The 27,392-nt window shown below is 34.9% G+C and overlaps 1 protein-coding gene across 22 annotated transcripts in view; it reads right to left on the bottom strand.

Moving 5' to 3' along the window:
- LOC5567588 (CDC42 small effector protein homolog) overlaps positions 1 to 27,392 on the bottom strand; it is a 139,186-nt gene that overhangs the window by 42,958 nt on the left and 68,836 nt on the right. The gene's annotated exons all lie outside the window — the stretch shown is intronic.

The raw sequence follows: 27,392 nt of genomic DNA, 5'->3' as shown, positions 1-27,392 counted from the left end.
CTTTGGACTGTTTTCCGTTGAATTTTCGCGGAATTTACTTTGGAATTTCCTTCGTATTGTTTTTTCGGAATTTTCTTAGGAGTATCCTTTAAAATTTCTTTGTATTCTTCGGAACTTCATATCTCATTTACTTCAGAATTTCCTTTGGAATTTCTTCATGAATTTCTTTCAGTAAGTTGCTTCAGGAAGTTATTTTGGATTTCTTTGGAATTACTTTCGGAATTTCCTTCTTCAGTTCTTCAAAATTTTCTTCGGCGTTTCCTTTGGAATTTCTTCTGGAATTGCCTTCGGAATTTCCTTTGGAATTCGCTTCGGAAGTTCCTTTAAATTTCTTATGGAATTTCCTTTGCAATTTCTTTTAGAGCTGGCTTCGGAATTTCATTTGGAATTTTCTGCGCAATTTTCGTCCGAGTTTTCTTTGGAATTTGCTTCGGAACATCCTTCAAAAATCCATTCGGATTTATTTTTCTGGAATTTCCTTTTGAATTTGCTTTGGAATTTCTTTCGGGATTTGCTTTGGAATTTCATTTGGAGCTACCTTCGGGATTTGATTTGGAATTTTCTACGTTATTTTCGTCGAAATTTACTTTGCAATTTGCTTCGGAATTTCTTCTAGAGTTTTCTTCGGAATTCCTTTTGGAGTTTCATGCTAAATTTGATTCGGAATTTGATTTGGAATTTCTTTTGAAGCTTTGAAATTATTTCGGAATTTTCTTCGGAAGTACCTCTATAATTTTCGTTTCCTCTGGAATTTTCTTCGGTATTTCCTTCGGAATTTTCTCTGCAATTTCCTTCGGAATTTCCTCTGGAATTTCATTCGGAAATTACTTTGGAATTTCCTTCCGTATTTCCCCTAGAATATTCTTCGAAATTATCTCTGGAATTTCTTTCGGGATTTTCTCTGGAATTTCCTTCAGAATTTTCTCTGGAATTTCCTTCGGAATTTCCTCTAGAATTTCCTGCGAAATTTCCTCTGGAATTTCCTGAGAAATTTCGTCTGGAATTTCCTTCGGAACTTTCTCTAGAATTTCTTTCGAAATTTCCACTGGAATTTCCTTCGGAATTTCCACTGGAATTTCCTTCGTAATTCCCTCTGGAATTTCCGTTGGAATTTCCTTTGGAATTTCCTTCAGTATTTCCTCTAGAATTTCCTTCAGAATTTTCTGTAGAATTTCCTTTGGAATTCGCAAAACTAAATTGGAAAGGTCACGAGGCTCAATGCTTGATCTCTGAGATGAGTGCATCTGAAATCATGAAGTAGCAAGCGAATTTTGTATGAGACGAGGACTCCAAACTGGTTCAGCTTAGTGAAGTGTTGCATTCCGAATGAAAATCACGCAAAACTTTTCAAAAGACCTTTCTAACAATGAGAGGCTTTCTAGAAAACTCTTTTGTTGTTAACTAAGTTACCTTTACATTTTTCGTCGAACATTACGCAAATATTATGTAGTAGTCCACACCATAATCTTTCGGTCTGTAGATATTAAGGTTGAAATTTTTACAATGATACCATAATTAAGGAAAGTGGACGAGACTTTTTCGAGAAATCATGGTTTCAAACTATACGAAAAATGATGCACCCTAATGGAAAATAAGAGAAACTCCCTAATGAAATATGTTAACAGTATCTTACGATGATGTCGCATATCAAATGGAACTAGAGGCGCATGAATTTAGAGGAATTTAAAGCCTCTCTAAACAAAAATATCACGAATCTAATGAAGGAAATGCCCTACGATGATGAAAGAGGTGATAAAATACTATTGTTTTTAATATCCCATTCAAATTATGATTTTTCGACAGAAAAGCCCACCCGAATGGAAAATAAGTGAACCACCCTAATAAAATACCACATATTAAATGTAGAAAATGGCTTACGATAATGTGAGAGATGTTCCAATACTATTGTCTTCAATATTCAATTAAAATTCTATTTTTTATTTTTTTTTATTTTTTAACAAAAAGGACCACTCTAATGCAAAGTAAATGAACCACCCTAATGAAATATCACATATCATATGCTTTCAGTGGCCAACAATCATATAGGATAAGTTTCAATACTATTGCCTTGAATTTCTCAGCAATTGAATTCAAATCGTTCATTTCAAATTCAATTCACTCCCCCAACTCAAAAATTTACTAAGTCCCAAAAGGTCGATTTTTTCAAAAAAAAATTTTTCCAAATAACACCAGATCTCGACGTTTCATGCATTTCTAAGACATCTGGCATCAAAAAAAAAATTTTCGATTTCGGAAATTTCATGTACCCCCCCCCCCCCCCTTTGGAGATTTTTCATGGGTCAAAAAAGCCAAACTTTGACCGCTTTGGGGGTCCACTTAATGAAGTCCGATTGAGCTCAAATTTTGCATGGGGACTTTTTTCGAGGAGACAAAACTTTCGAGCCCTACCTTTTTTTGAAATTCGAAAAATCGATTTTCATTGGCACCCTAATCTACATCCACTATATGGCAAATCGTTCAAGTGTTTAAATGCAAATAACCTGCTTAAAACCGACCATCTCCGTCGTGATGACCTTTCCTAAAACAGAATTGAGGTGGTGTATAATACCGATGGAAAGGAGGGCGTATTAACGGCCACAGCTCAATAAGGAAGTCTGTCTGTGCCCAAACGAACAACGCGACAAGTTGACGGTCGAATGCAGCATAGAAGCAAATTACGGTTTGCAATGAAAAATTCATTTGAGCAACTTGACGGGATTCCTTTCAATCACATGGGTAAATACTTTAATAGTCATCTAATCTGCGAGAGGGTTATCTTTTGTAGTACACAAAGTAGCAAAAGCTGTTATCCGATATCCGGAAATCACAGCTTTCCACGGAGTTGTCGTCGAGTGGCTCGTGTCAGATGTAACATTTACAAATCCAACTACAAGCATCCGTCTGGACATGAATTTGCCGCAGTTCACTATCCGCTGGATGGACATCAAGATCAGAGGGAAGTGCAATGGGCAAAAAAGTATCACTAAATACCTATGATACGATAGGTATACGGTACAACCCGGTCCGCCTCGTTGTCTGCTACAAAAAAGCGGCTTCGTTTGGTATAGGGAAATTGTACCATTAGTGGTGGTATACCTAAGGGAAATCAGTTGATATGTGCTGATGAAATCATGAAATATGATACTTCAACGTAACAGTAGATAGATTTCAAATCCTTCTATCATTCAAATGTATGAAAATCACGGCTTATTTGAAATTTCCCTGCAAACATCTTTGCATCAATAATGGGAACACTGTTCCTTTAGTGGAGGTATGTTTTAGCATGGTTCCTTTAATAGTGCAATCTGATTCACCACTTACAAATACAAAAATGAAAGATTTTAATTTTTTATGTTAACACTACGAAAGACCCTCTCCCTCCCCCTGTTGCGTTACGTAATATCTGAACGCATGTTTTCCAATTTCCGTTGTGATGCACCATCATTGCCAAAGCCAAGATAAAAATTTCCCTCACAAGATGCAAATTCAAAAATAATCACGGTTGCAATTATGACATTTGACTATAATACAAATGCAGCAAATTACATGGCGTAGTTAACGTCATGCGGTCGTGTCTTGTACACAACCCCCACTGATTTTTAAGATTTCTAGCTCACATCAAATCAAAACTTAGAAATGTCATGGTGGCTCGAATGCTATTCAAGTAAGAGACTTTCACTCCAAATATCATAAAAATCGATTGAGATTTGGAAAATTATGGCAGTTTGTTGTTTTTTGACGTAAATATTGTAATTTTTGGTCAAACTTTCGATGCATGGAACCAAATGAAGAGAAAATATTTTTCAATATTTTATGTGAGGGCGTTTCTAGGCCTATCATAAGGATGCTTTGACGTGTATTAGTTTTTTCTATAAATAGTTGGAATTAATTTTTGGCCCATAGCGGGGCAAAAGTTCGAATCTGCGGGGCAAAAGTTCGACCCATGTATAAACCCACGGAAAATTTTTCAAATTTCCTGAAATTTACATATTATCTTCAAATTTAGCGAAATTTGCCTGATCGTGCGAAAAATTTCACAAAAATTTTACATTTTCACTTTGTTTTGCGAAAAAATGCTATTTTTTGGGTATATTACAATTAACCCTGTTTTGAGCATTGTTTGATTAAAATTTAGTGTGTATTTTTCGGCAAACATAAGTTTACGGCTGGTATAAAGTATGCCTGGCATAAAGGTATTGATATTTTGTGTTTTAGCCAACGAACTTTTGCCCCACACTAGATTCGAACTTTTGCCCCACCGGTGGGGCAAAAGTTCGTTTAAGACAATCAATTTTGAAACTGTTATTACTAAAAATGGGTAAATATTTTGACACAAGTTTGTTCAGCAAAGTTATAGCCAATATGTTGAAGGTTCGCTGTATGGTATTTGTTTTGTTTCATCTGCTATTATTTTCCTGGAAACTTTGATTATACCACTAAGGTCGAACTTTTGCCCCACCTTACTCTACATATTACCAAAGTTGGGAAAAGTTCTGCGATTCACACTGCAACAGCCTTGCAAATCAAGTCACAATCTGCAAAGCCAATGAAACTCACGCCTATTGCTACTGGCAAATTGCCTTGAATGTAGCAAAACTCCCGTTGCTAATGGCAACCAAAAAACGATAGAAAAATGAAAACGGGACGCACTAATTTTTTTTTTCGAACGGTTCTGATCCAAATAAATAAAACTGTCATACGGTTTTGTTTTATTCTGCGCAACATTTGTAACGACAACCAGCTCGCTTTAAATTTTGTGAACACTACAAAAGCAAATTGAATTTTGCTCTGTTTGGCGTCGTTTATGTTGATGGTGTGATTCTGGTGTTCAAGATAAGTAATTTAAGGTCTCCTTAGCTTGCAAAACTTCCATCTAAAAACCACTCTACATACACGAAAAAGTAACACCTTTTTCGATAATGTTTGACACCATAATCGACAGAAGTAATGAAAAATGAGTGTATTTTGAGTCACTGGTGCAAATATTACTAAGATATCATGTAAAAAACCAAGCTGTTCGGAACTGGGGGACAAGTTGCGAAAGAGTTACACTTCTCTAGATGAGAATCGAACTCACAACTCCATGATCACCAGGCAGGGAACGTTACGTTACTTTTCCACGAGTCCTATCAAGTCAACGCGCCCCATCTAGTGAACTGGGAGTCGTGAATTCGATTCTCACCGAGAAAACGTGTAACTTTTTCACAAAACTTCACAACAATTTGTTCATTCAATCCAATTGCGAAGTATATGTAATGTTTAGTTTTACGGTAGTTTTTATACAGATGGCTTCATGAATTCTTCCAGGATTTTCCCCCACGAATCCGTTTAGAGATTTTTCCAGGGATTACTACAGGAACATACATTCCTCTATAGCTTTCCTAACCTAACCTCCATAAGTTTCATCAGGAATTCCTACAGAGATTCTTTCAGGAACTTTTTGAGGAATTCCTTCAAAAATGTATTCTTCTTACAATACCTCCAGGTATTCTTCTATGTTTCTCCAGGAACACATCTAAATATTTCTACAGCAATTTTCTCAGGAATTTCTCAAAGGATTTATCGAAGAATTTCACATGAGATTTCTCCAGAAATTTCTTAGAGGCTCTTTCAAAAATGTCTTGTGAAATTCCTTCAGAATTTTCTGAAAGCAATCATTCAGAAAATTTTCCAGAAATTTCTTCTAAAATTTTTCGAAGAATTTCTACGGCAGTTCCTCAAAATGTACTTCCATAGATGCCCCCAGGAATTCCTCCAGAAAATCTCCATCAATCCCAGATAATCTCCCAGTAGTTTTTTAGGGTAAATCTCAGAAACCAAAAACTCTTCATAGATTCGCTTGAATTTAAAGAATTTAAGTGGACTTCCAGAATTAATATCTGATAAAATCCTTGGAGAATTTTTTTAAGAAGCCCTAGAAGAAATCCTGAAAAAACCCACTGAGAAACCCTAAGGAAAACCGTTCTCTGTAGGAATCATTGAAGGAATTTTTTGGAGAAATTGCAGAGTGTTTACTCTAGGAATTCCTGGCGAAATTGCTGGTAAAACTCTGGGAGAAGTCCCATGGGTGATTCTCGGAGAAGTCTCCGAGTCTTCCTAGAGGAATCACTGGAAAAAAATGAATTTCTTTGTCGGTGAAATCCTTGAAAGAAGTCCTGGAATTTATGTAGAAGTTTTCGAAAATATCTCTCCTTTCTTGTTGAAATTATCTTAAACAAATTCAACGAGAAATATATTAAAAAATATGGAGAATTTCCTGAGGGAATCCCTAGAAAAATTACAATTCTCGGAGGAATCTCTGGAGCAATCCTTGAAGAATGTCAAGATGAAATCTATGGAGGAATTACTGAAGTCCCTGCAGGAGTTTTCGAGAAAAAAAATCTCTTAATTATTTAGTGGAGAAATTTCCCTACGGCAAATCCTTGAAAAAATCATGAAAGAGTTAAAGGAATCCTGTGTTATAGGAATGCTGTGGAGGAAACCTTGAAACAAAAAAAAAAATGCTGGGAACCTGGGGAGTCTCTTTGGGATTTCTTGGAAGAATCCCTGGAGAATTCCTGCACAAGTCTGAGGTGTACTCTTTTTAAAAATATCTGAAATATTTTATGGTTTTCGAAAAAAAAAAATCATTGAATAATTTCCTGCAGCCCTAGGACAAATTCCTGAAAGAATTCCTGTAGAAATTAGTAGAAAAATTGCAGAAAGAATTCCTGGAGGAATTTTTTGTGGAATCCTGAATGAATCCCATAGAGAATTATCGGAGAAATCGCTGGAGGAATTCTTAAAGAAATTTCTAGAAATTGAATTCAGATATCTGTCCAGATGAAATCTTTGAAGGAATTACTGAAACACCTGTAGGAGTTTCTGAAGGAAATCTGTGGAGAAATCCCTTTGAGAATTTTTTGAAGAAATCTTTGAGAGAATTACTGGAGATTTTTTAGAGGAATTTCTGGGAAATACCTGAAATATGTTAAGGAGCCTTGTAATCCTTGCAGATGTTTTTTTGAAGAGACACCGACACGTTAATGCTTCCAGTGGACGATTTGTCCTTTGAAGGAAGCACCACAAAAGACAACGGACTAGCATGCAACGCCCAGTGGCGCAGTCGAAATATATTTCCGGACTGAATCGGGAATCGTAACCACACTCCTTGATTCGATGCGGATAAATGCTTAGTAACACTAACCGCACGGCCACAAAGCTCACAAGTTATTGGAAATATTACTGAAGTATTACCTGCGGAAATGTTACAAGAGAAATACGTTTAGAAATCTCTGAATTCCTGGACGAATTTGAGGAAATTCTTTAGTGCAATTGCGAAGTATAGAAATTGCAGATGAAATTCTTGGAGGAATTCTGGAGGAGTAAATTATTTCGTGGCGAAATTTTCCCAGAGTAATTTCTTGAGAAATCCCTCAAGGATTTTCTTGAGGAATACTGTGGAGGAATCACTGGAGACATTTGCATGAGCGATTCTTGGAGGAAGCCTTGGTGAATCCTTAAAGGAATCTCCGTGGAAATTTTTTAGAATAATCCCTGGATGAATCTTTGGGAGAATTCTCTGGAGGAATCCGGGTGGGTTTTATCTAAATTAATTCTTGTGTAAACTATTTGAAGGAATTGCTGAAATACCCAGCAAAGCTCTCGAAAATATCTCTCATTGCAGTTCTTGGTAGAAGGAATTCTCGGAGGAATCCCTGGTGGAGCTCTGGAGGAAATGCAGGTTGAGTTTTCGGAGAGATCCCGTGAGGAATCCGTAGAGAAATTTCTGGAAAATGTCTGAACTATGTCTAGGTGAAATCTTTGAATTAATTACTGAAATCCTTGGAAGAGTTTTTGAAAAAAAAATCTGAATTATTTTGTGGTGGAATTGTTAAACACAAATTTGTTAAGAAATAGCCGTAGAGAAATCCTTGAAGAAACAGCAAAAGGAATCCCTGGTGGAATCCTGAAGAAGTCCCTATGAGAATTCTCGTGAAAATTTCTCGAGGTATCTGTTGGAGAATTTGTAGAGGAGTCTCTGGAGGTTTCATTGGAAGAATTTCTAAAAAATATCCGACATATTTTTTAATGAAATTTTTAAAGAAATCATTGAAGGAGTTATTTTTTTTGGACGAGATTTGAAAAAAAAAATCTGAACTATTGTCTTTATAATGTCTCTTGAGAAATTCCCTGGCAAAACTTTGGAGCAATACGTTTTTTGTATGATGTGGTTTATATTTACTCTTTTGTAAGTTGAATTCATGAATGTACATCAGAATACGAAAAAAAAAACGCACAGCTTCCGAAGTTCGAAACATTACAAACTTCGAGAAAATCCATTCTTGGTTGATAACAAGCAGTAATCGCCGTATTCACTATTATAGATCGTTGCAAAAATATTTTTGATTTGCTTCACCATCAGACAGGAAAGCTGATTCAATTTCTATGTTAGGTTAAAAACCGATAGGTAAAGTGTACCAGTTATGGCCATAGTGGTTCCCTATTTGGCCATATGTGAAATTTTGATAACTTTCACATTTTAAATCTTTTTGAATATTTCAACAACAAGATATATTTAAAATCAAACCACTACAACTCACCAAAAGTTTTGAAATTTTAAGACATTAAAGTTATCACGTGTGGCGAAATAGGGAACCACTATGTCCATAACTGGTACATCTACCCTATCTTAAATTGACAATGACACAAATAATCTTCTTATTCTTCCTGGCATTACGTCCCAACAGGGATAGAGCCTCTACTGGCATGATAAACAATCCCCGAACATCTGAAAACATTAGTGTCCCCCAGGTATCGAGCTTATTTAGGATGGGTTTTATCATGCACTGTTATGTCCCCGATATAATCGGAGCTGTCAGCAGTAGACGATAAACAGACTCTCATGATGTGTAGCGGAACATGATTGTTGCAGAGAGCGACAAGTGAGAGATTCTCACAATTTTCTCACTATTCAACCCCTGAATATCAGTTTGCAATCAAGCTGTCTCTAGGTGATGATAATCACAGTATATTCGTTAAACTTTATTCTGCAAATCATAACAAGCGTCAGTGATTTATTTCTTCCTGGTTCCTGGTACAGAGGTTCCGGAAAAGTGTTAATGGATTACGCAAAAACCGAAAGTGCAATAGTGCAACAACGATGGACATAACATCGATGCAGTATTATGACAAAATAGTGTCCGACTATGACTGTCATAGTGTGACTAGGAAACAAGATGAATCAGTATACCACACGTAACATTTTCGTAGCAAACAAATTTTGCACAAGATCATCGCCCGGACAGCTCATGTTTCAACGACCTTCCTCCTACAAAATTTGCACTTTTGATGAATCATTTACAAATTACCTTCAGCAATCAAACCACACACCGGTTACCTCTTGAGATCTCACACGAGCCACAAAACAGTAAAACCCACCCATGAACAATCACAAAGTGGCAAACGATAAATTTCTGCCGTTCAGTGCTCTCGTACAACCACTCGAGAAACCCTAAACATCACTTGAACGATTATTGGTAATTTGAACCTGGATTGACGGATGCAAATCTCAAATTGTTTGCCAGCATCATTCGCAGACCACCATTGACACTCATCACGATAGACATGACAAGGCTCAACGAACGAATAATCACCATCGTCATCGTCGTAATTCGTCGCCATTACAAAATGGTTAAATCCGCTCAATCAATTCAGCAAACCAAACAACCACAATGTAACGAAAGGAAAAGAAGTTGAACTGTGAAAAACGCATGCAATTTCCCTTCACCGCGAACCGGTTCGAGTGCAGTTGCAGTACCAGGGCTGGTAGCGACTGAGGGTTTTGAAATTAGGAGCTTGTCTGAAAGAAAAGACCAAACAGAAACCAAAAGAATCGAGAAATAAAGGTTTTCATATGATTTCCTAAGAAAATCTGAGCAGATATTTCTGTAAGGAATTTGCTAAGTTTTCATTTCTTGGAGCTTGTTCAACGATTTTTACAGATTTCCTAAGGAATTTCTATAAGATTTTTGAATATGATACCTCCAAGAAACGATATTATTTATATTTTTAGGATAACCCCAACAATTGCTCTAGATATTTCACTATATGTTTTGAGAAACTTCTCCATATATTCTTTTAGAAATTTCTCAAGAAAATCCCAAGTCCTGTAGGAATTAATCCAGTGGTTCTTTCATTGATTACCCTAGGATTTCATCCAAGTTTTTGTTAAAGACATCGTCAAGATTTCAACCAGTTATTTCTTCAAAGATGCCTCCACTGTTCCACTTTGGATCTTCTTCAAAATTGATCAGGATTTCAACCAAGATTTTCTCATTTGTAAAAACTGCAGAGATTCTTTCTGATATTCTTTTTGGAATACTTCCTGAAATTCTTTGATCATTTTTTTTCAAGGGTCTGCTTTTCCAGGAATGTCTCCAAGGATATGTAGTGAAAAAATCATATATTATTCGAGAAACTCTCTAAATGAATAGCATGAAAAACAATTACCAACGGAATTTCTAGAATCATTGTTCAATATGGTGTGAAACCTAATAGGAATTTTTAAAGATTCATGGAGATTTAACTTAAGCTGAAACAGCTTGAAATCCAACTTCAATATTGGACCAAAGCTTTGAAGACACAAATCTCATGAAGCAAGCAGACGCATTACTTTGGTTTCAATGAAACTTTCTGGATATGTAGATCTTGACTAAGTAAGCAACTTTCCGTACTTAGTTTTTCCAAAATTTATCAGGACAGGACTATCTTTCAATATAGGCCAAACTTTTTTACCATTTTTTTTTTTAAATAATGTAATCGAAGAAAAAAAAGTTGTATGGATGACTTGTAGATAATTGTCTAATTTTTTAAATGAAAATACCGAGAAAATCTCATTTGAGGCCAACACTGAAACAAATTGATTTTCAAAATTTAAATTCGATTTAAAAAAATGTATTTTTCATTTTAAATGAAAAATTATGTTTTTTACATGTTAGGCAGCGCCCATAAATGATGTAGCATTTTTTTTTAACAATTTTTACACCTCCTCCCCTGTCGACTCTACAGGCTTCCCCATACCTAATACATGATTCGTAACAAAATCGTCGACTCCCTCCTCCCCATAACATTTAATTTATGGACGGTCGCTTATAACATTTTTTTCGCGGTGCTAGACAAAACAGCATAGGAATAATATTTTCGATAAGAACTCATGTCAATTTTTTTGTATTCTAAGAGAGTGCTGCCAATGCGTGGCGAAAAACGCGTCCTTTTATATGGAATTCTCGATAATTTAAAGTGAACTGATTAGACAAAATTGACTTGCTTATTGAACTTCATTAAATTCTGAAATTATTGTGACTTTCGCTTGTTTAGTTTTGTTCGAAAATTACAAAAAAAAAACTTTAATTTAAGACAAGAAATGGTTGTTGTTAGAAAGACTATTTTTTAAACACAATAACCATAACCACAACATTCTTGAAAAAAAAACATGCATTTTTTTTAAATCCATTTCAAATTTTAAAATGTTTTTTTTTTCAGTGACCTACATAAGACAACTTTTACTCGTTTAGTTTTGTTCGAAAATAACACGCTGAAATGTTTTATTGAATACAAGAAAAAGTCTTTGTTAGAATAACATTTTTTCTATAAATGTTCCCGTCTCGTAATGCATGAACATTTGGTAGTTAACAATTACCTATCTTGAGGCAAAATTTCATTAAAAGAAAAAAATACCATTTTTGAATCGACTTCAAATGTTGAAAATTGTTTTATTTTTAAGTTTTCGCGCTGTTATTGTGAACGAAAAGCGAGGTGTTTTCAACAGTGTAGTACAAATTACAACAGCGCGATGACTGAAGTGTTAACAGTGTAGGCCACATATTAGATTTATTTAAGTATTTTTATGTGGACTATGCACCTGAAAAATATTCGTCTATCTCGATGCGTGGGAAATTTCTTGCAAGAAATGCTCGAGAAAGGCATTTTTATTTGATTGCAGTACGCTGTTGAAAATAAATGTCAATTCAAATGGAGCTCACTGTAGAAAATTTCCTGACCATTTCTTCCACAGAAATTTTTGCTTTTCTTGAGCGGAACGGCATACTTAGCATTATTGACTTTTTGGTCACACTAACGCTTTTTTGTAGGAGTTGCCATTTTTCGAAAGGTTATTTTCGAAAGAAACAAAAATCGAGTAAAAAGTTTGGCCTTTTTCAAATGAAAGTCCAGATAAATTATAGAAAAACAAAGTGACTTGCTTAATCAAGGTCTACACATCCACGAAGAAGTGCTTCCAGAGTGCGCAGCAAACAACAATGATCAGAAGATCAGTAACATTAATACTTCTCCAGTTAAATGCCTTTGAAAACGTGAGTAGGGACACAAATCGGCCATTGTGACGCCCATATTTGGATTCCGAGATGACATTAAGAAATTTCTCGAGAAATATTTGAAAGACTTATCTGAGAAATCACTGAGTAAAATTGCTGGAGATATTCCGAGAGAATTTTTTAGTAGAACTTCATTAGGTCTGATCGAATTAATTGAGGAATTCCTGGAAAGTTCTTGATAAATTTCCTGCGGAATTTTTGAAGAAATACCTGGGATGAACCATGGAAGATTTTTAGTGGATATCCATTTGAAAATGGCTAGGGAAATTACTTGAAAAAATCAGGACCACCAGGAAATTTTTTTGAAAATATTTTGAATAATTCCTAAACGAATTTCTTCAAAATACATTGAAAGAGGATTTTCGACGAAGAAATTTTGGAAGAGTAAATTCTGGAGTAATTTCATGAATAATCCAACTCCATGAATAATCATTTTAGCATATATTTTGATGAGATTTTTCCAACCATGAGTTTAAAAGCAAAAGGTTTAACTGAAGTGAATTTTTTGACGATTTTTTCATAATTGACAGAACTAAACAAATCGAAGGAATAGCATTATGGTATCTTCAGCAAAGTTGTAGATTTTTACAAGATTAATCGGTTTGCTGAAAACAGTTTTTGTGTAGAGCTTTCAGATTTTCGGATTGATATGTAGTTTTTGATTTATCGTAAAATCTTTATTACCTGGAGGATGCGAACTAGATATCAACAAGCAGCCAGGTTGCTGTCAAGCCTAAATTTTCATCAAAATGATCCGAGTATGCCTGAAATTGTGCGATCATTAGTTCATCACGCTAAAACTTTTACACATTTTATGTGACACAAAAACTATAAGTTTTTTAAACTTTAAGTTGTCGAAGAAACGTTTTACTTTGTCTTATTGATGCGTACGTTTTTCAGAACTTTTGTGCAATATATGTTGAACTAAAATACGATCAGAAACTATCTTATTCAACTGATTTATTGGACTTATTGCATGCAACAAACTGCAGAAGCTTTGTGTGAAGTATTTTAAGTGTACACCTTGAAAATGGTATCCTGCGAGACAAGCAAACAAACAACGTTTAGCACTGGTGGAAAAAATGTGTTCAAATTGAATGACCAAAATGTTCGAGACCGCACTCCTCAGGTTATTACTTTTAAACTCGTGACTGGAATTATGTTTCAAAAAAATATGTTAAAATTTATGTCTGATGTTTTGTGAAAATTTCATTTAAATCGGTCCATAAATAACTGAGATCTAGCTTACCAAAGTTGATAATTTTGTATGGAAAATCGAAAAAGTTACAACTGTTTTGTCCAACAGTGTATCTCGAGACAAAATTTGATTACAATAAAAAATATCAAATTTTTAAATCGGCTTTAAATTTTGAACATATTTTTTTTTGCATTGTACCAAGGCCACAGGTGAGTTTTTTTTAGTATTTTTATTCAAAAATTTAGATATTTAGGTATCTACAAGTAATTCATGCGATGCAACACTTTGTTATAGGAGTTGCCATTTTTCGATTACGTTGTTTTGATAAAAAAAAGGCAAAAAAATTTCAACTAATAGTCCAGATAATTTTTTTTATGAACTATTGCAAACTTAGTTTTGCTAAGATTTGCACACTTAGTTGGCTTAGTTAGGCTTGTAGGTCTACAAATCCACAAAATTTCATTGAAATCTGAGAGAATGCTGCCAACTTGGAATACAGTTTTTCTTTAAAATACACTAAAGTAGGATTTCTTGGAAGAAATGTTGAGAATTTTCTTGGAAGAATTTTGTTGGAAATTTTGGAAGATAATCTAGAGTAACAACTGGAGAAGTTGGGGAAGAATAAGTGGAAAAATCTGTAGCAAATGCTAAGATTGTCCCAGCAAAATTTTTCAGAGTAGGAAACTGGCAACTACTAGAGGTAGTAGCTGTGGAGCTGCTCAAGGATTTTCTGGAGCGAATTGATGATAAATTACTCTAAACATCCCATGAAAAAGCGCTAAAGGAATTTCTGGACGAATTTCTGGAAGAAGTTCCTGATCTTCTAATTTTAAGCTTTTTGATAGTGTACAGAGCCAAAATAAAAAGTACACTGTTGTTGGATGATTCCTTCGCGAAATTGGTCCTTCGAAGTTTTAGTGCAATCTTGTAAGTTGAAATCAAAACTGTTTCATCTTGATCTTTTTGTAGAGAAATCTGAGAAGATATTTCTGAAGAACCTGAGCCAGGTTTCTCTGGAGCCTCTAGAATGGTGCACCAAGATTGACTATGAAAAAAGCAACTTTAGAGACCATTTTGGTAACAGAAAAAAACTTAAGAGACATTACCTTAAATAGGAGTCTTTTCAGGCTCTTGCGTTAAAATAGTGACCAAGTCTCTGAGAAGAGACTTGCTACCAGCCCTGCAATGCACATACTGAACACAGACAATGACTACGTCAACGCACAGTGGTCACACTCCATACAAATGCTTCTCTAAGTACAAATCTTTCTCACTGTTCAAAAAGCCTTGTTCATTCTCAAAAAAAGTTTTTTGTATGACAGTTTAATGAAAAAGATCTATGTACTTCTATTGGGAACGGAAGTAGACAGAAATGCAACCTTTTAAACAAGTCTGATGATTTGATGGTTTGATTTGCTGCGCAAATAAAGCCATAGCCGAACCACATACATGTTACAATAGGGTCCTAAAATGTTTAACGAAATCTTGTTTTCATTTAATAACACGAAAGAGCATGTTACTGTAACTACTTTAGCATTTTTTCCCACTCAAATAACGGATATATCATATTAAAACTTCAATTTAAAAATTGGATCCATAAATGAACCTTGACACTTGAGATCATGTTTGACGTTCGCTTAGTCGACAAAAATACCACAGGGGTTCAACTTTTTAACACCGGGGTTGTTCCTTTCTGACATTTCGGAAGGGACACGGAAAACAAAATACACCCAAAATTTGAGTTTAAACCAAGGGGTGTGACAAAATTTAAAAAAAAATCAAAAAATGTTTTTTGGACTTAAATTATCGGAAAACATTAGAAAATTGAGTAAACATATGTTTTTGACCTAAACTTAAGCGTTTGGCACTAAAATTGGGACAGGGCTTTAGGACCCTATTAAGGCTATTATATGACTACTTGGGTAGTACATCAAATAGTATAAAACATTGAGGGATAAATGATAATTTAAGAAGTTTACATGATGTAAAATAAAAATTAAATATACGTCAATCAATCTAAAATCAACACCAGATAAAGCAAAAAACAACTGTCAGTAAAATAATTCGCATACTTCATTTTTCTGATTGTTTGGCTTCGGGCCACCGTGCACCAACAGCGATAATGCCTAAGAAATGCAGTCTTGCCTCTGATATTATCCATATTTGTGTTGCGTCTTGCATAGGGAGCTCACCATACGGCACACACCGCAAACGATAACTATTGCCATCAGCGCGCAACTTTCGATTTCCATCAACATCCAATCGTGCGGTGTCTGGTTGGTGTCACTTTGTTTTGTTTTTACTTTTACGTCCTTCATTCTTTCACTTTTTAAGGGCCAATAAAGCTTTAGCTGCAGTTGCAGTTCTTCAGACCATGATCGTCTGTCGGCTCGCGGCCTCCCACACACGATGCGTTTTGTTGCATATTTCTCGTGACTGACTCGCGGTGAGGTCCGGACGATATAAGTTGCGTTTTCAATAATAACGGCACACGCGTGACTTCAAATTATAGCCGAAGCTGACATGGAACGTAAAAACTTTAAAACTGGATCGACGACAAGCTTTTTGCGCGATGGAGATTGTATATTCCATTGATGGTCATTAGTTTATTTTATGGGTTACCTCTGCTTTATTCGTAATCGATGATAAAATTTGCATTTTCGATATTATGGTTATTTATGCCACTTTATTGAATGTTTTGCATGAAATAGGAATAGGATTAAAATGAGTTTTCGAATAGTATAACAGCCAATTCACCTGAATATGATTTTAAAAACAATGTATTCAAAACAATGATCAATAAAGATGTATTAGTTTTGGTTTACCAATTGCCTAGTACGTTTTACGAAGTAAATGGAAATTAAGTAAAATTGCATAGGATACTAAATATATTACATCGATTTCGATATCCTTCATCATAATTCCTTGAAGCACAGGTGAAGGTTAGAGTTCCAATTGTCGAGGATTGTTTGTCAAAATAAATTTTATCAGCTTCCTAGAGCATAGGGTATCTTTGTGTTTGCCTGTGTTCAAAATGGTCAAATGGAAAAGAAATTTTTTTTTCTGACTGGTTATTGCTAATTGTAGGACAATCAATTTTCCTAATTGTTACGCAACAAAGGCACAGAATCAAGATCCCTTTCGAAAACAATTTATTGATGTTTTGGTTAGGTGATTAATCTTTGACACTTCGTCATCGATCCATCATTTGAAACGATGAGTGATCAGTCGACGCTTCGGCTAGTTTTGATGTGACTCAGCATACGAGTTTTGAAGCCCAACCGAGCAACTAAACATCTTATGAAATATTTAGCAATCAACTAGCATTTGGCGTTTATTGACTTTTTGCAATCACTCATCGAACGACTTCACAGTAGATGACATAAATCTCCCCTAAGGACATTATATTTTTATAATGTGAACAAATACCGCCATCGGGTCTGTTGGGTTAATCTCTTCATTACAATGACTGACCACCACCACGATCCAGCAGCTGACTAGTATACTAATATTTTGTTTGTTTTAAACATCGACATCGTCTTTCCAGATGGGGTTTCATCAATAAATGAGCACATGAATAGAGTTGGATCTGAGTATTTCCAAAACGCAAATATTGAAGGTATTTCGAGACCGTTTAAGTATTGTAAATGTAAATGATTTTTTGGAATTTTTGGAAATGTAATTTATTAGGTTAGTGGCATATGGTATAGATCTGGGAATCACCTTTGGTTCGTGATGAGATCCATGATAAATTAACGCCTAACCGGATTCGCGATGTAATTCGATAACCGCATAGTATGCCGAACAAGTGTTCAGCACTCGCCCCGCAAGAACAATCCTCAGAATCAAAAGATCAAACACTGCTCGCTAACTCGAAAAAGGTGCATTCGTTAAGATGCTGTCTTCGAAGAAGTTTAATATAAGACTCTAATCATAGTGAATCCACGTTCTATTATTTTTGATATTAGCTGTCGAAAACGCATTATTTTATGATATTAGTCAACTCATATGCAAGTTTTTCAACTAGTAAGCCGATTTTTCGCTTAATTTACCACATAATTGGAACGTTATGTGTTGAAGGATAGTTATCAACAAAATTCACAATACTTTCAAAGCTTTAAGCAAAAATTGTAGCTCTAATTTCACCGTAGTTCAAACTTTCCTTTTAAACAAAGTTATGTAATATATGAAACATTAAAGCCTATTTTGCACGTTTGTTGGCTTAGATCCTTAAAAAGTTCAATAAATCATAGTTTTAATTTCATGTGAACATTAATAAAAAACCAGTAGGGGGACACGGGGCAGTATGGACACCCTAAGGAATTTGCCTATTGAGTGATTCCAAGCAACAGCACCAAAATTTGGTAAATTTTTTAATTCATTTTTTTCTATTGAGCTGAAACTTTGCACAGTTTTCCAGTTCCATCTAAATCGTCATTTTCCGATATCAAATCTTCAAGTTGAGTCACGACTAACTTTTCAAAAGGGTGTATGTGAAAATGGTTAAAAAATATTCAAAAAGCTGCACAGCAAAAACGGTTCGTTCGATTGTTAGACAACTAAAGAAACAAAGTTAGACAACTAAATAAAGATTCCAAAAAAAAATACAAACAGTAAAAAAAATTTTTTTTTTTGCATTAAAAAACATAATTTTTGACACAAAAACTCAAATATCTCAAAACCCTATCGGAATACCAACGTAATTTTTTGAGGGAAAACGGTCCATTATATTAGCTATCTACCATAAAAATTTGGTGATGGTAAACCAATAAACAAAAAAGTTATGACGTTTCAAACATGTCACAATTTTCACATTTAGTAGAAAAAAAATTTTTTTTTTCGGTGTAAATTATTACGGGAACCGCAGTTTGTTGCTGATTTTATTGTTAAGGGCCTTGCGTGAATTAAACAAGTCGTTTTCATGTATTCATTAGTATTATGTATATTATATGTATAAATATTATGTATATGTATAAATATTATATGTATATGTATATATGTATAAATTAAAATGAATTAACAGATTACACGAAAATATTTTTTTTTTTACCAGGATATTTTTTTTAGAGTATGATCGATGAGTTTCTAAATGTTATATATAAACTTTAAAAGTTTTGGATTTGGGTATGCGTTATGAGATCATGAAAACATTTTATTAATACTTATTTATTTATTTATTGTTATTCAATTTTATTACAATATCGAACACTTTTGCATCATTATCAGTACAGTTCGATTATAGTTTTGCTTTAATTTTATTTTCTGACAATGGAATGAAACAGTGAAATTTTTTGGTTCCTTGGATCGTTTTCGCGTTATTATATTGCTCGCTGAGCTCTGATGCCGTTAATTCGTACTCTTCAGTAGTAGTAAAACAAAATGATAATTTTGTTAAATCTTCTTCTTTTCTGCGATTCGCCCAATCAAATAGTTCTTTTGCAGTTTTAATTGGATGCTCACGTTCTTTGGCTAAACTTGCTCTTGTGGCCATGCGCTTTATGGTTCCTCCAATAGCATCACAAGGACCTTTACCATGTGACGTAGCAAAGAAATGCCATTCTGCATCAATTCCGTACTTTGATTTAAATTGACATAGGCTCGAAAAATTCTTACGGTTTTTGTACTGCGATGCTGCTCCATCAGACATGAAATATATCTTTCTGATTTCTTTATCCTTATCAACGCGTAAAAAGTTAATCATTTTGGCAATGAACAAATTTACAGATACTGAGTCGTGTCTTAAATCTTCGGAAATTACAATAAAACTAAAATGTTCAATTTGCGTACTTCCATTGACATAAATAACGAATGGATGAATTGTAGCTTGTTGTACGTTCCAGTGATGGGACTGCACTTCATCTTGCAATACAAAGCTATAGTTTTCAGAAAAATCACAAATGACTAAAAATTCACCATCTTGTAATGTATTTTTCGTATTTTTTAAAAAGCGGGATTGCTCTGTTTTAATAAAGTCGTGAGGAATTAAACATTCTAATTTCAAGCAAAAAAATGACACAAACTCATCTACAGGTTTTACAATAGTTTCTAGGTCACACCTATCCGTGGTCACCCATTGCTCAAATGATAACTGATCAATATAATTTTCTTCAAACTCAGCGAATAAAGTATTTTCCAATGATGAAGAATCTGGACAATCCGAACAAGATCGTAGATAGCAATTTGATGTTGTATTTTCACACAAAAGACTACCAGTTAACATTTTAATATCCTTTGATAAATTGATTCTTTTCAAACTATGTAAGATTAGGTTAATATTTTCGTGTGTTGTGCACACACAAACATTATGTGTTCCTGAATTGGATAGAAGCTTGCATTGCTTGCAATTGGACGAAGGCTTGCAAATGAGGAAAAACCTACCTTAATATTTTCGTTAATTTCCTTGAAGCGTGTATACGCTTCTTTCAAAGTAGTCATCATTAATCGTTTTTGGATTGCTTGACGCTTTCCATCTTTTTTTACAGATACATAATCTTTTTGGCCAGGCATAGCTCTACTTACTTCATCGTCTTCAAAACATTGAATTATTTTTTCTTTTGTCTCATCTGTTAATGAAGTACTCGACCTAGCATTTTTGGTTGCAAGACAGTTATTTTTGAATTGTTTTGCCTCTTTTGCTGTATTTCTATTGGTTTTGAACTCATCAATGGCGTCTTGAATAGACCACGAGCTTGGCAGCATCGACAAAATCAATAATTTTTCTTTCCTTGTCGTGGCTAGATTCGAGAACCTTTCCTTCATATTCATAATTACCTCATCGTAGTCTGTATTTTCCACATCCTCAGGTCCTAATTTGAAGAGGTTTCTTCGTACAGCTTCGTTGATTTCACGGTATTTTTTCTCGGGATAATTAACGTAACCCATCTTCGTCCATTTAATCGGAGTCACTTTTATTCCAGCTATCCCTTCGTTGAAGCGTTCGATGTTGACCTTCTGGATGCACTCATCTTCTGATTGATTTGTTGAAACAGATGTCGCTGATGGTACCGTGGCAAGACTATCTGCACTTGGTACTTCTGGTAACTCCTCAGTTGTTGTCGGTGCATCTAGTAATTCCTCAGTTGTTGTTGTTTTCGAACTTCCTGCAACCTGATCCACCGATGATGTACAGATTGCCCGTTTGTCAACGTTAAAACGGCAGGACGTACAAATGCGTAAATTTGTATTCAATGTAGACATTGGAGCATAACCAGCCGCTTTCAGTTTATCTATGGTGCTTTCGGTGAGATGTCGTAGCTCTTTCGAACACTTTTTTTCTGCAAACGGCCTGCAACAGTTGAGAAAGCGACTACTCATGTTGCTCGGTAGATTTTAATAAACAAAATCACTTTTAAGTTTTTACTGACTAGTTTGGTGTCGTTTGCTTGACTGAAGAAAAATTTTACAATTAAATCTTTTATAACCATAGTGGTAGTATATTTTTAGCTTTTTCGTGAGTATGTTCATGGTATGTACCTATCATGTTTTTGATGTTGTAGAAGTTACTCACTTTCTCCCAAATATGATTAACAAAGTCTATTCTCTACCAAGGCGGGTCTATACCCAGGTGTAATCAGATTTTAACTTTGTGGAGAAAACCAGCGCCGAGAAAACCGACCTGCTTTACGTATACTAGATCACCTGGGTATAGACCCGCCTTGTTCTCTACGAGGTAAACTTTTTGCAGGTAAACTAGTCGTATACCTGTACAGAAAACTTTTTTTGTAGCTTTTGTCTTCAATATAAGATTTCTTATAGGTTTCTTTTATCAAAAGGTTTCAACACTATTGAGAGAATTTTTCTTCAGTTACGTACAATAAAAAATATGACACTATCAAGACTTTAGATCACAACACTGGATCGCGTCTAACTTTCTAATAGATGCTGTAATAGTTATGAATAATTAAATAAAATATCATGAAAACAACTTGTTAACCTCATGAGGTACCCTTAACAAAAAATTCAGCAACAAACTGCGGTCCTAAAAAAAATTAACAATGAAAAAAAAAATTCACTAAGTGTCAAATTTGTGAAATATTTGAAATGTCATAACTTTTTTGTTTATTGGCTAACCATCACCAAATTTTTATGGTAGATAGCTAATATAATGGACCGTTTTCCCTCAAAAAATTACATTGGTATTCCGATAGGGTTTTAGATATTTGAGTTTTTGTGACAAAAATGATGTTTTTGAATGCAAAAAAAAAATTGTTTTTACTGTGTGTATTTTTTTTGGAATCTTTATTTAGTTGTCTAACTTTGTTTGAATATTTTTGAACCATTTTCACATACACCCTTTTGAAAAGTTAGTCGTGACTCAACTTGAAGATTTGATATCGGAAAATGACGATTTAGATGGAACTGAAAAACTGTGCAAAGTTTCAGATATTTTTGAAATGGTCGATCAGAATCGACTTGCATGCCTCTGTGGAATCCCTCTATTTTGACTGTGAGGACATGAATATTATACTGTTTTTTTATGTGCAGTATGCTTTTTAGAGTTCTTAAGCACTTGTTAAACATGGTTGCATAATTGGGAAAAAAATATTTTGTTTTCAAAAATAGGTTTAAAAAAAGCTTATATTTGGTAGTCGCCATCAAGCTAGCGGGGCAAAGTGGACACCCCCATGGGTCAGTATGGACACCCTAATGTTTATAGGAAAATTGTCCCGCGATCGTTCTCAAAACCTCTATAAATGAAGTTCATATTCAGGAAACCATAGTGACAGGTCACTGTGTCTCTGGAAACATGATTAAAAACAATTTACGACATTTTTCGTAGAGATGCTTTCAATATTGCCTCCAGGTTAGTTTTAATCAAGAATTGACGATTTTCAACTGATTTGGTTCCGCTTCATAATCATTGCATTGAATGCTAAATATTTTTGGATAATTTTGTATTTGAAGTTATATTTTTTTCTCTTTGAAGTGTCAGCTCTACTTTGTCACTCGGTGTTCATATTGCCCCAACAGTATAAGAAATTTTTATATAAGTTTTTCAATGTCTTAAAATACCAGAAAAAAATCTACTATATTTACTATATAGCATAAATAATTGAAGATTCAATCAAGAGCTACATTATCGGTCAACTTGCAGTCATTTGCCTCTGAAACCTTATTTGGTGAGGTGTGAATGTTATAATTTTCGAACCAAATAAAAACATGCTCAATTTTTCTATTTAAAATCAATGTTTTGAACATTTTTTTCTAAAATTTTAGTGCATAATTTACTCCTCCGACAGGCAACTGAAATATTGTTTGCATTTAAATTGTAAAAGTATTCGCTTATGCAAAGAGGGGAGGGGGTGTCCATTCTGCCCCCGGTACCCCTATTGGATGCAACTTTGGCGACCTATAGCTCGAAATTGTGACTTGCTGGGAAATTTATAATTAGATTCAGCAACCCCTTATTTACAAGGGACACATAATTTTAACCTTGGGACCCGCAAAAGTTTTACTTTTGTACGCTCAAAAACATACCCTTTGATTTTTCATATTTTTTTCAGAAAGCAGAAGTTTAGTTCTAGATTTGACTTTTACCACAAATTTGAGTTATTTCGGTTTATCGTTCGAAACTTGATTACGAATTACAAAGAAGTTGTCTGAACGAACATGGATGAACTTTTTAGTCTGATTTGTAGTTCATCAATGCTATGTCATCTGAATTCCATTTCATTCCATAGTTTTCAAATGTTTTTTAATAGTTCCGGTGATCAACTTATGGAAAATTTTTGTTTGGAGTCAATTTTGAAAATGAAAGAACCTCAACACTCCTCAAATTCCCAATTTTGTTTCTTACTCTATCCATTCTCCAATGTTTGCGAATTTTAACAAAAATACACAGAAACCCCTTGGAACCTTTTGTGATAATTCACCAATTGGGTCGAAATTCATGAATTTGGTTTATGAAACTAAAATTTGAAAATAAAAATAAGTTTTTGCGCCGACCTGGAATCGAACCAAGAACCTTTATCGATAAGCTGGTTCTTACACCACGCGCATATCGTCTCCTTGGTATAGGGTGATGCCGAAACGGTAAATAAAGCGTTCGTATTACAATAATCGTTCCATCTTTCATAAAGAAAAATGTATGAATTTCGATAGTCTAGTTCGTTGCGTGTAGGTGTAAATTTTCGTCAAATTCTCAATCATGAGAGGTGACCTCATGTACAGTCACTCTATTCATAGTCTGGCGGATAGAACTATCGGAGCCAATCGAATATGACAGGTAGAGAGTGCTTGCACATGTGGGCAGTATTGTGACAGTAGAGATATTTAAATCAACAAAAAATAAGAAATAATTCACAATACAGGAAAAATTAACAAAACTTTATTGGTATTAAAACAAAGTTCAGGTTAATAATATTCGACGAAAATTAACCTTTATGAAAATCATTGGTTGTTAGAGAAAAAAATATTATTTTGTCATTGATCAAACAAGAAGGTCATTCGAGGGCTTAAACTTTTTGTTCAGCTGCCAGCGAATTTAGTCCTTGGGAGTTTCTATTCGCCAGACTGTGAATAGAGTGACTGTAGTCTCAGTGCGTTGCAAGCAATTGACCCAATTGACCAATTGATTTCCATTTAAGACGACTGTTTTGTTCTTTAGATGTGTGCTATTGACTCACGGGTAGAAATCAGAATCCAAAATCATGATTATGCACCCGGATATCATGATTCCAGTGTGTTTTCATCTTATGAAAATACACCATGATTCGGACTCACGATATCATGAGTCAGATTATCGTAACGCGACACAAGTTGCAGCTGAGTGCTCGAAATCATGCATCGTATGCTCGAAAATCATGACTCACGCATCCGTTTCGAATCTATTCATAAATCAGTCAGTCAATCCGATAAAATGAAAACAAAAAAAAAATGTCTGCTAGAGCAAGATTCGAACCAAGAACTTTCAGATTGAGAGCCACGTACTTTACCACAGTACCAATCTATCGTGATGAATGAAGGGTGATCGATACGAGTGACTTGAAGCAAAGTGCACCACTTTGTGTTTATGAAGAATCATGATTATGACTCCAGAAACCATGATTTGTCGTCCTGATATCACGACCTAACTAACCAAATTATGAATTTCATGACTTGTAAATCATGGTGTGGGAATCAGATTTTTATCCGTGCTTTTATCACAGTTTAAGTTTGTTGTAAAAAAGCTTGCCCAATCAAATAAAACAAATCTATTTAGATTAGAATTAAAAGTTTTATAACCAATTAAAATTACACAGCGTGGCAAAATTAATCATTTTTCGTGTTTCAAAGAGCTTGTTAAATTAAATTTTGGGCTGCTGAATTCGTTGCCGCTTTCAAAAATGTTTGTACTACAGGTCATCAAAGTTGCATAAAATACTGGTTTTATTGATATTTCATTTATTTATTAATTTTTGCTCATTCAATTTACCGAGCATGCAAAATAGGAAATCAACTTTTGTAAAATACATAGTTTGATTGATTGTCCCAAATCGATTCAATGGAGCATTGCAGCTTGCTTGCAGCCTCCATACAAAATTCGTCGTTTCTTATTGTATGGCCTACAATATTATTTCAAATTATAAAAAAATACATTTTTAATAACGATACTATTACAAAATTTGTTGATTCGTGTTTTCAGGACCTAAAAGTTGAAATTTATAGTAAATTAACCACATAAATTATCATACAAAAGCTGATACATTTGCATGAAAGTTGATTAAAATGGATAAATAATGAAATTTTAACCGTTAATATCTCAAAAACCTGACGTGCGATGACACAGCAGTGGATTCAGCAACCTCAGATTAAGTAAATAGCGACAATTTGTATGATTGAGACAAATACTTGTTGCGCAATGTTATTGAAAAATTGACCAACATAAATCTTACTTCAAGATTTTCATCGTAGCGTCGATTTGAGCTTGTAAAAATTCTGATTTAAGGTGATTATAAAACGAAGCCAAACTTTGAATTTTCAAGTGCACAAGACGAGAGAATCTGACAACAGTTCGCGTTGAAAACCAATCAAACTGCTTGCTTGCTGGTGGTGACCAATGGGATAGATTTTCTACGCGGAGCGCTGTTTCGTTCTCAAGTCTTGTGCCCTCGAAAATTTGAAGTGTGGCTTCGTTCTATAATCACCTTAAAACAAAGTAGTGAGAACACGCTACAATTTTATTTAAAAAAAAATCTCCACGGACCAAAAAGGCTGAAAACTCCTGCTCTCAGTTAATAACTTCGGAAATTCCCATAATAACAGAGCTGAGAACCAAGCTCTGTACCAGTGTGAACGTAACGCCATATAGAAGAAGAAATGTAGACTTTATATTACAATTTGAAAGACATTCCGAAAGAAAATCACGATAGAAAAACTTCCGAAGGGTCAGTCAGAAAGCTCTCACCAACTCTAGTCTCGAGCTAACAATAACAAATGCAAACTCATGGGAGCATTTTTCCAGTTTGGCTCGCGTGCCTTCTCGATTCACCACACCTCAATCGCGTTTCGCCGAAAATCGTGATGATGACCGTTGGAACGTGCTTTTGATTTGATTTTCCTTTCAGCGGAAAATATTCAAACGCTCGTCAAAATAGAAAACCGAACACGAGAATAGCTATAAAACCCAGCAATAAAACTATATAGGGGAGACTGGGTGACTTGATATCCGGGGATTCTTGATTTTACCATATTTTTCGGAGTCTGAAACAGTTTTATTCAAAGCAATTTTGTTTAATTCATCTTCTATACAAAAGACAATGTTAGTGCTGGAAATCCATCAGATAGTATGCAGAATAATATTTTAGGGACAGTTTGTTTATATTGAATCTAAAATAATAATCCTCTCCATAGCTGCAGTAGATATTTCAATGAAGTTCATGGCATGTTCGATTTTAACATAACAAAGACGATATTTAAAAGTAGGATAAGATAAATAATTTAAGCTACAGTCTGTGCAAAAGGGGCCCAGGTAGCCGTAGCGGTAAACGCGCAGCTATTCAGCAAGACCAAGCTGAGGGTCGTGGGTTCGAATCCCACCGGTCGAGGATCTTTTCGGGTTGGAAATTTTCTCGACTTCCCAGGGTATAGAGTATCTTCGTACCTGCCACACGATATACGCATGCAAAAATGGTCATTGGCAAAGTAAGCTCTCAGTTAATAACTGTGGAAGTGCTCATAAGAACACTAAGCTGAGAAGCAGGCTCTGTCCCAGTAGGGACGTAATGCCAGAAAGAAGAAGAAGTCTGTGCAACCATTGAAGAGAAAAAAATATTTGTTTTCTGTCTTTATTGACGAGATTTTTAGCCCTGGGCCAGTTCATCTCGGGACCAACGGCTTTACTTCCCTTCCGAAGGAAGTCGTCACTGAAATTTTTAGTGACTATCTCGGGGATGGGATTCGATCCCAGGTCCTCCAATAAAATAAAATAAATAAATAAAAAACAACAATGATTTTTTGAACAACTAAGACAAATCTCAATAGTTTTGCGTATATTTTATCGGGGGTGATCGATTTAGCCTAAAGATGTTTCCCTGCAGAGATACAGCCACGTTTAAGGAAGAAGATCAAATCTCCCCAGTCTCCCTTAAGATTTACATTTTCCCTTTCATATTGGGCAAGCGTGCAGATGGGGCCCTTCGCTCCGAAAGGAGGTGGATGGATGAGCTCGTGATGTGACAGAGAGCTTCGCTTCGTAAGGGGGAGGGTCTCGGTAGTATTGTTTTATTATTATATGGAATACCATTCAAGCATCAACCCCGCATCATCGATCCATTGAGTGATCTCACACGCAAGATTCCACCGACTCCGGCAAAGCGCATTGATACTGCTGACCTACATCG

The sequence above is a fragment of the Aedes aegypti genome, chromosome 3 (assembly GCF_002204515.2).
Source record: "Aedes aegypti strain LVP_AGWG chromosome 3, AaegL5.0 Primary Assembly, whole genome shotgun sequence".
Classification (NCBI taxonomy): domain Eukaryota; kingdom Metazoa; phylum Arthropoda; class Insecta; order Diptera; family Culicidae; genus Aedes; species Aedes aegypti.
Note: the sequence above shows the minus strand (reverse complement) of the source record. Positions and strands in the feature narration are given on the sequence as shown.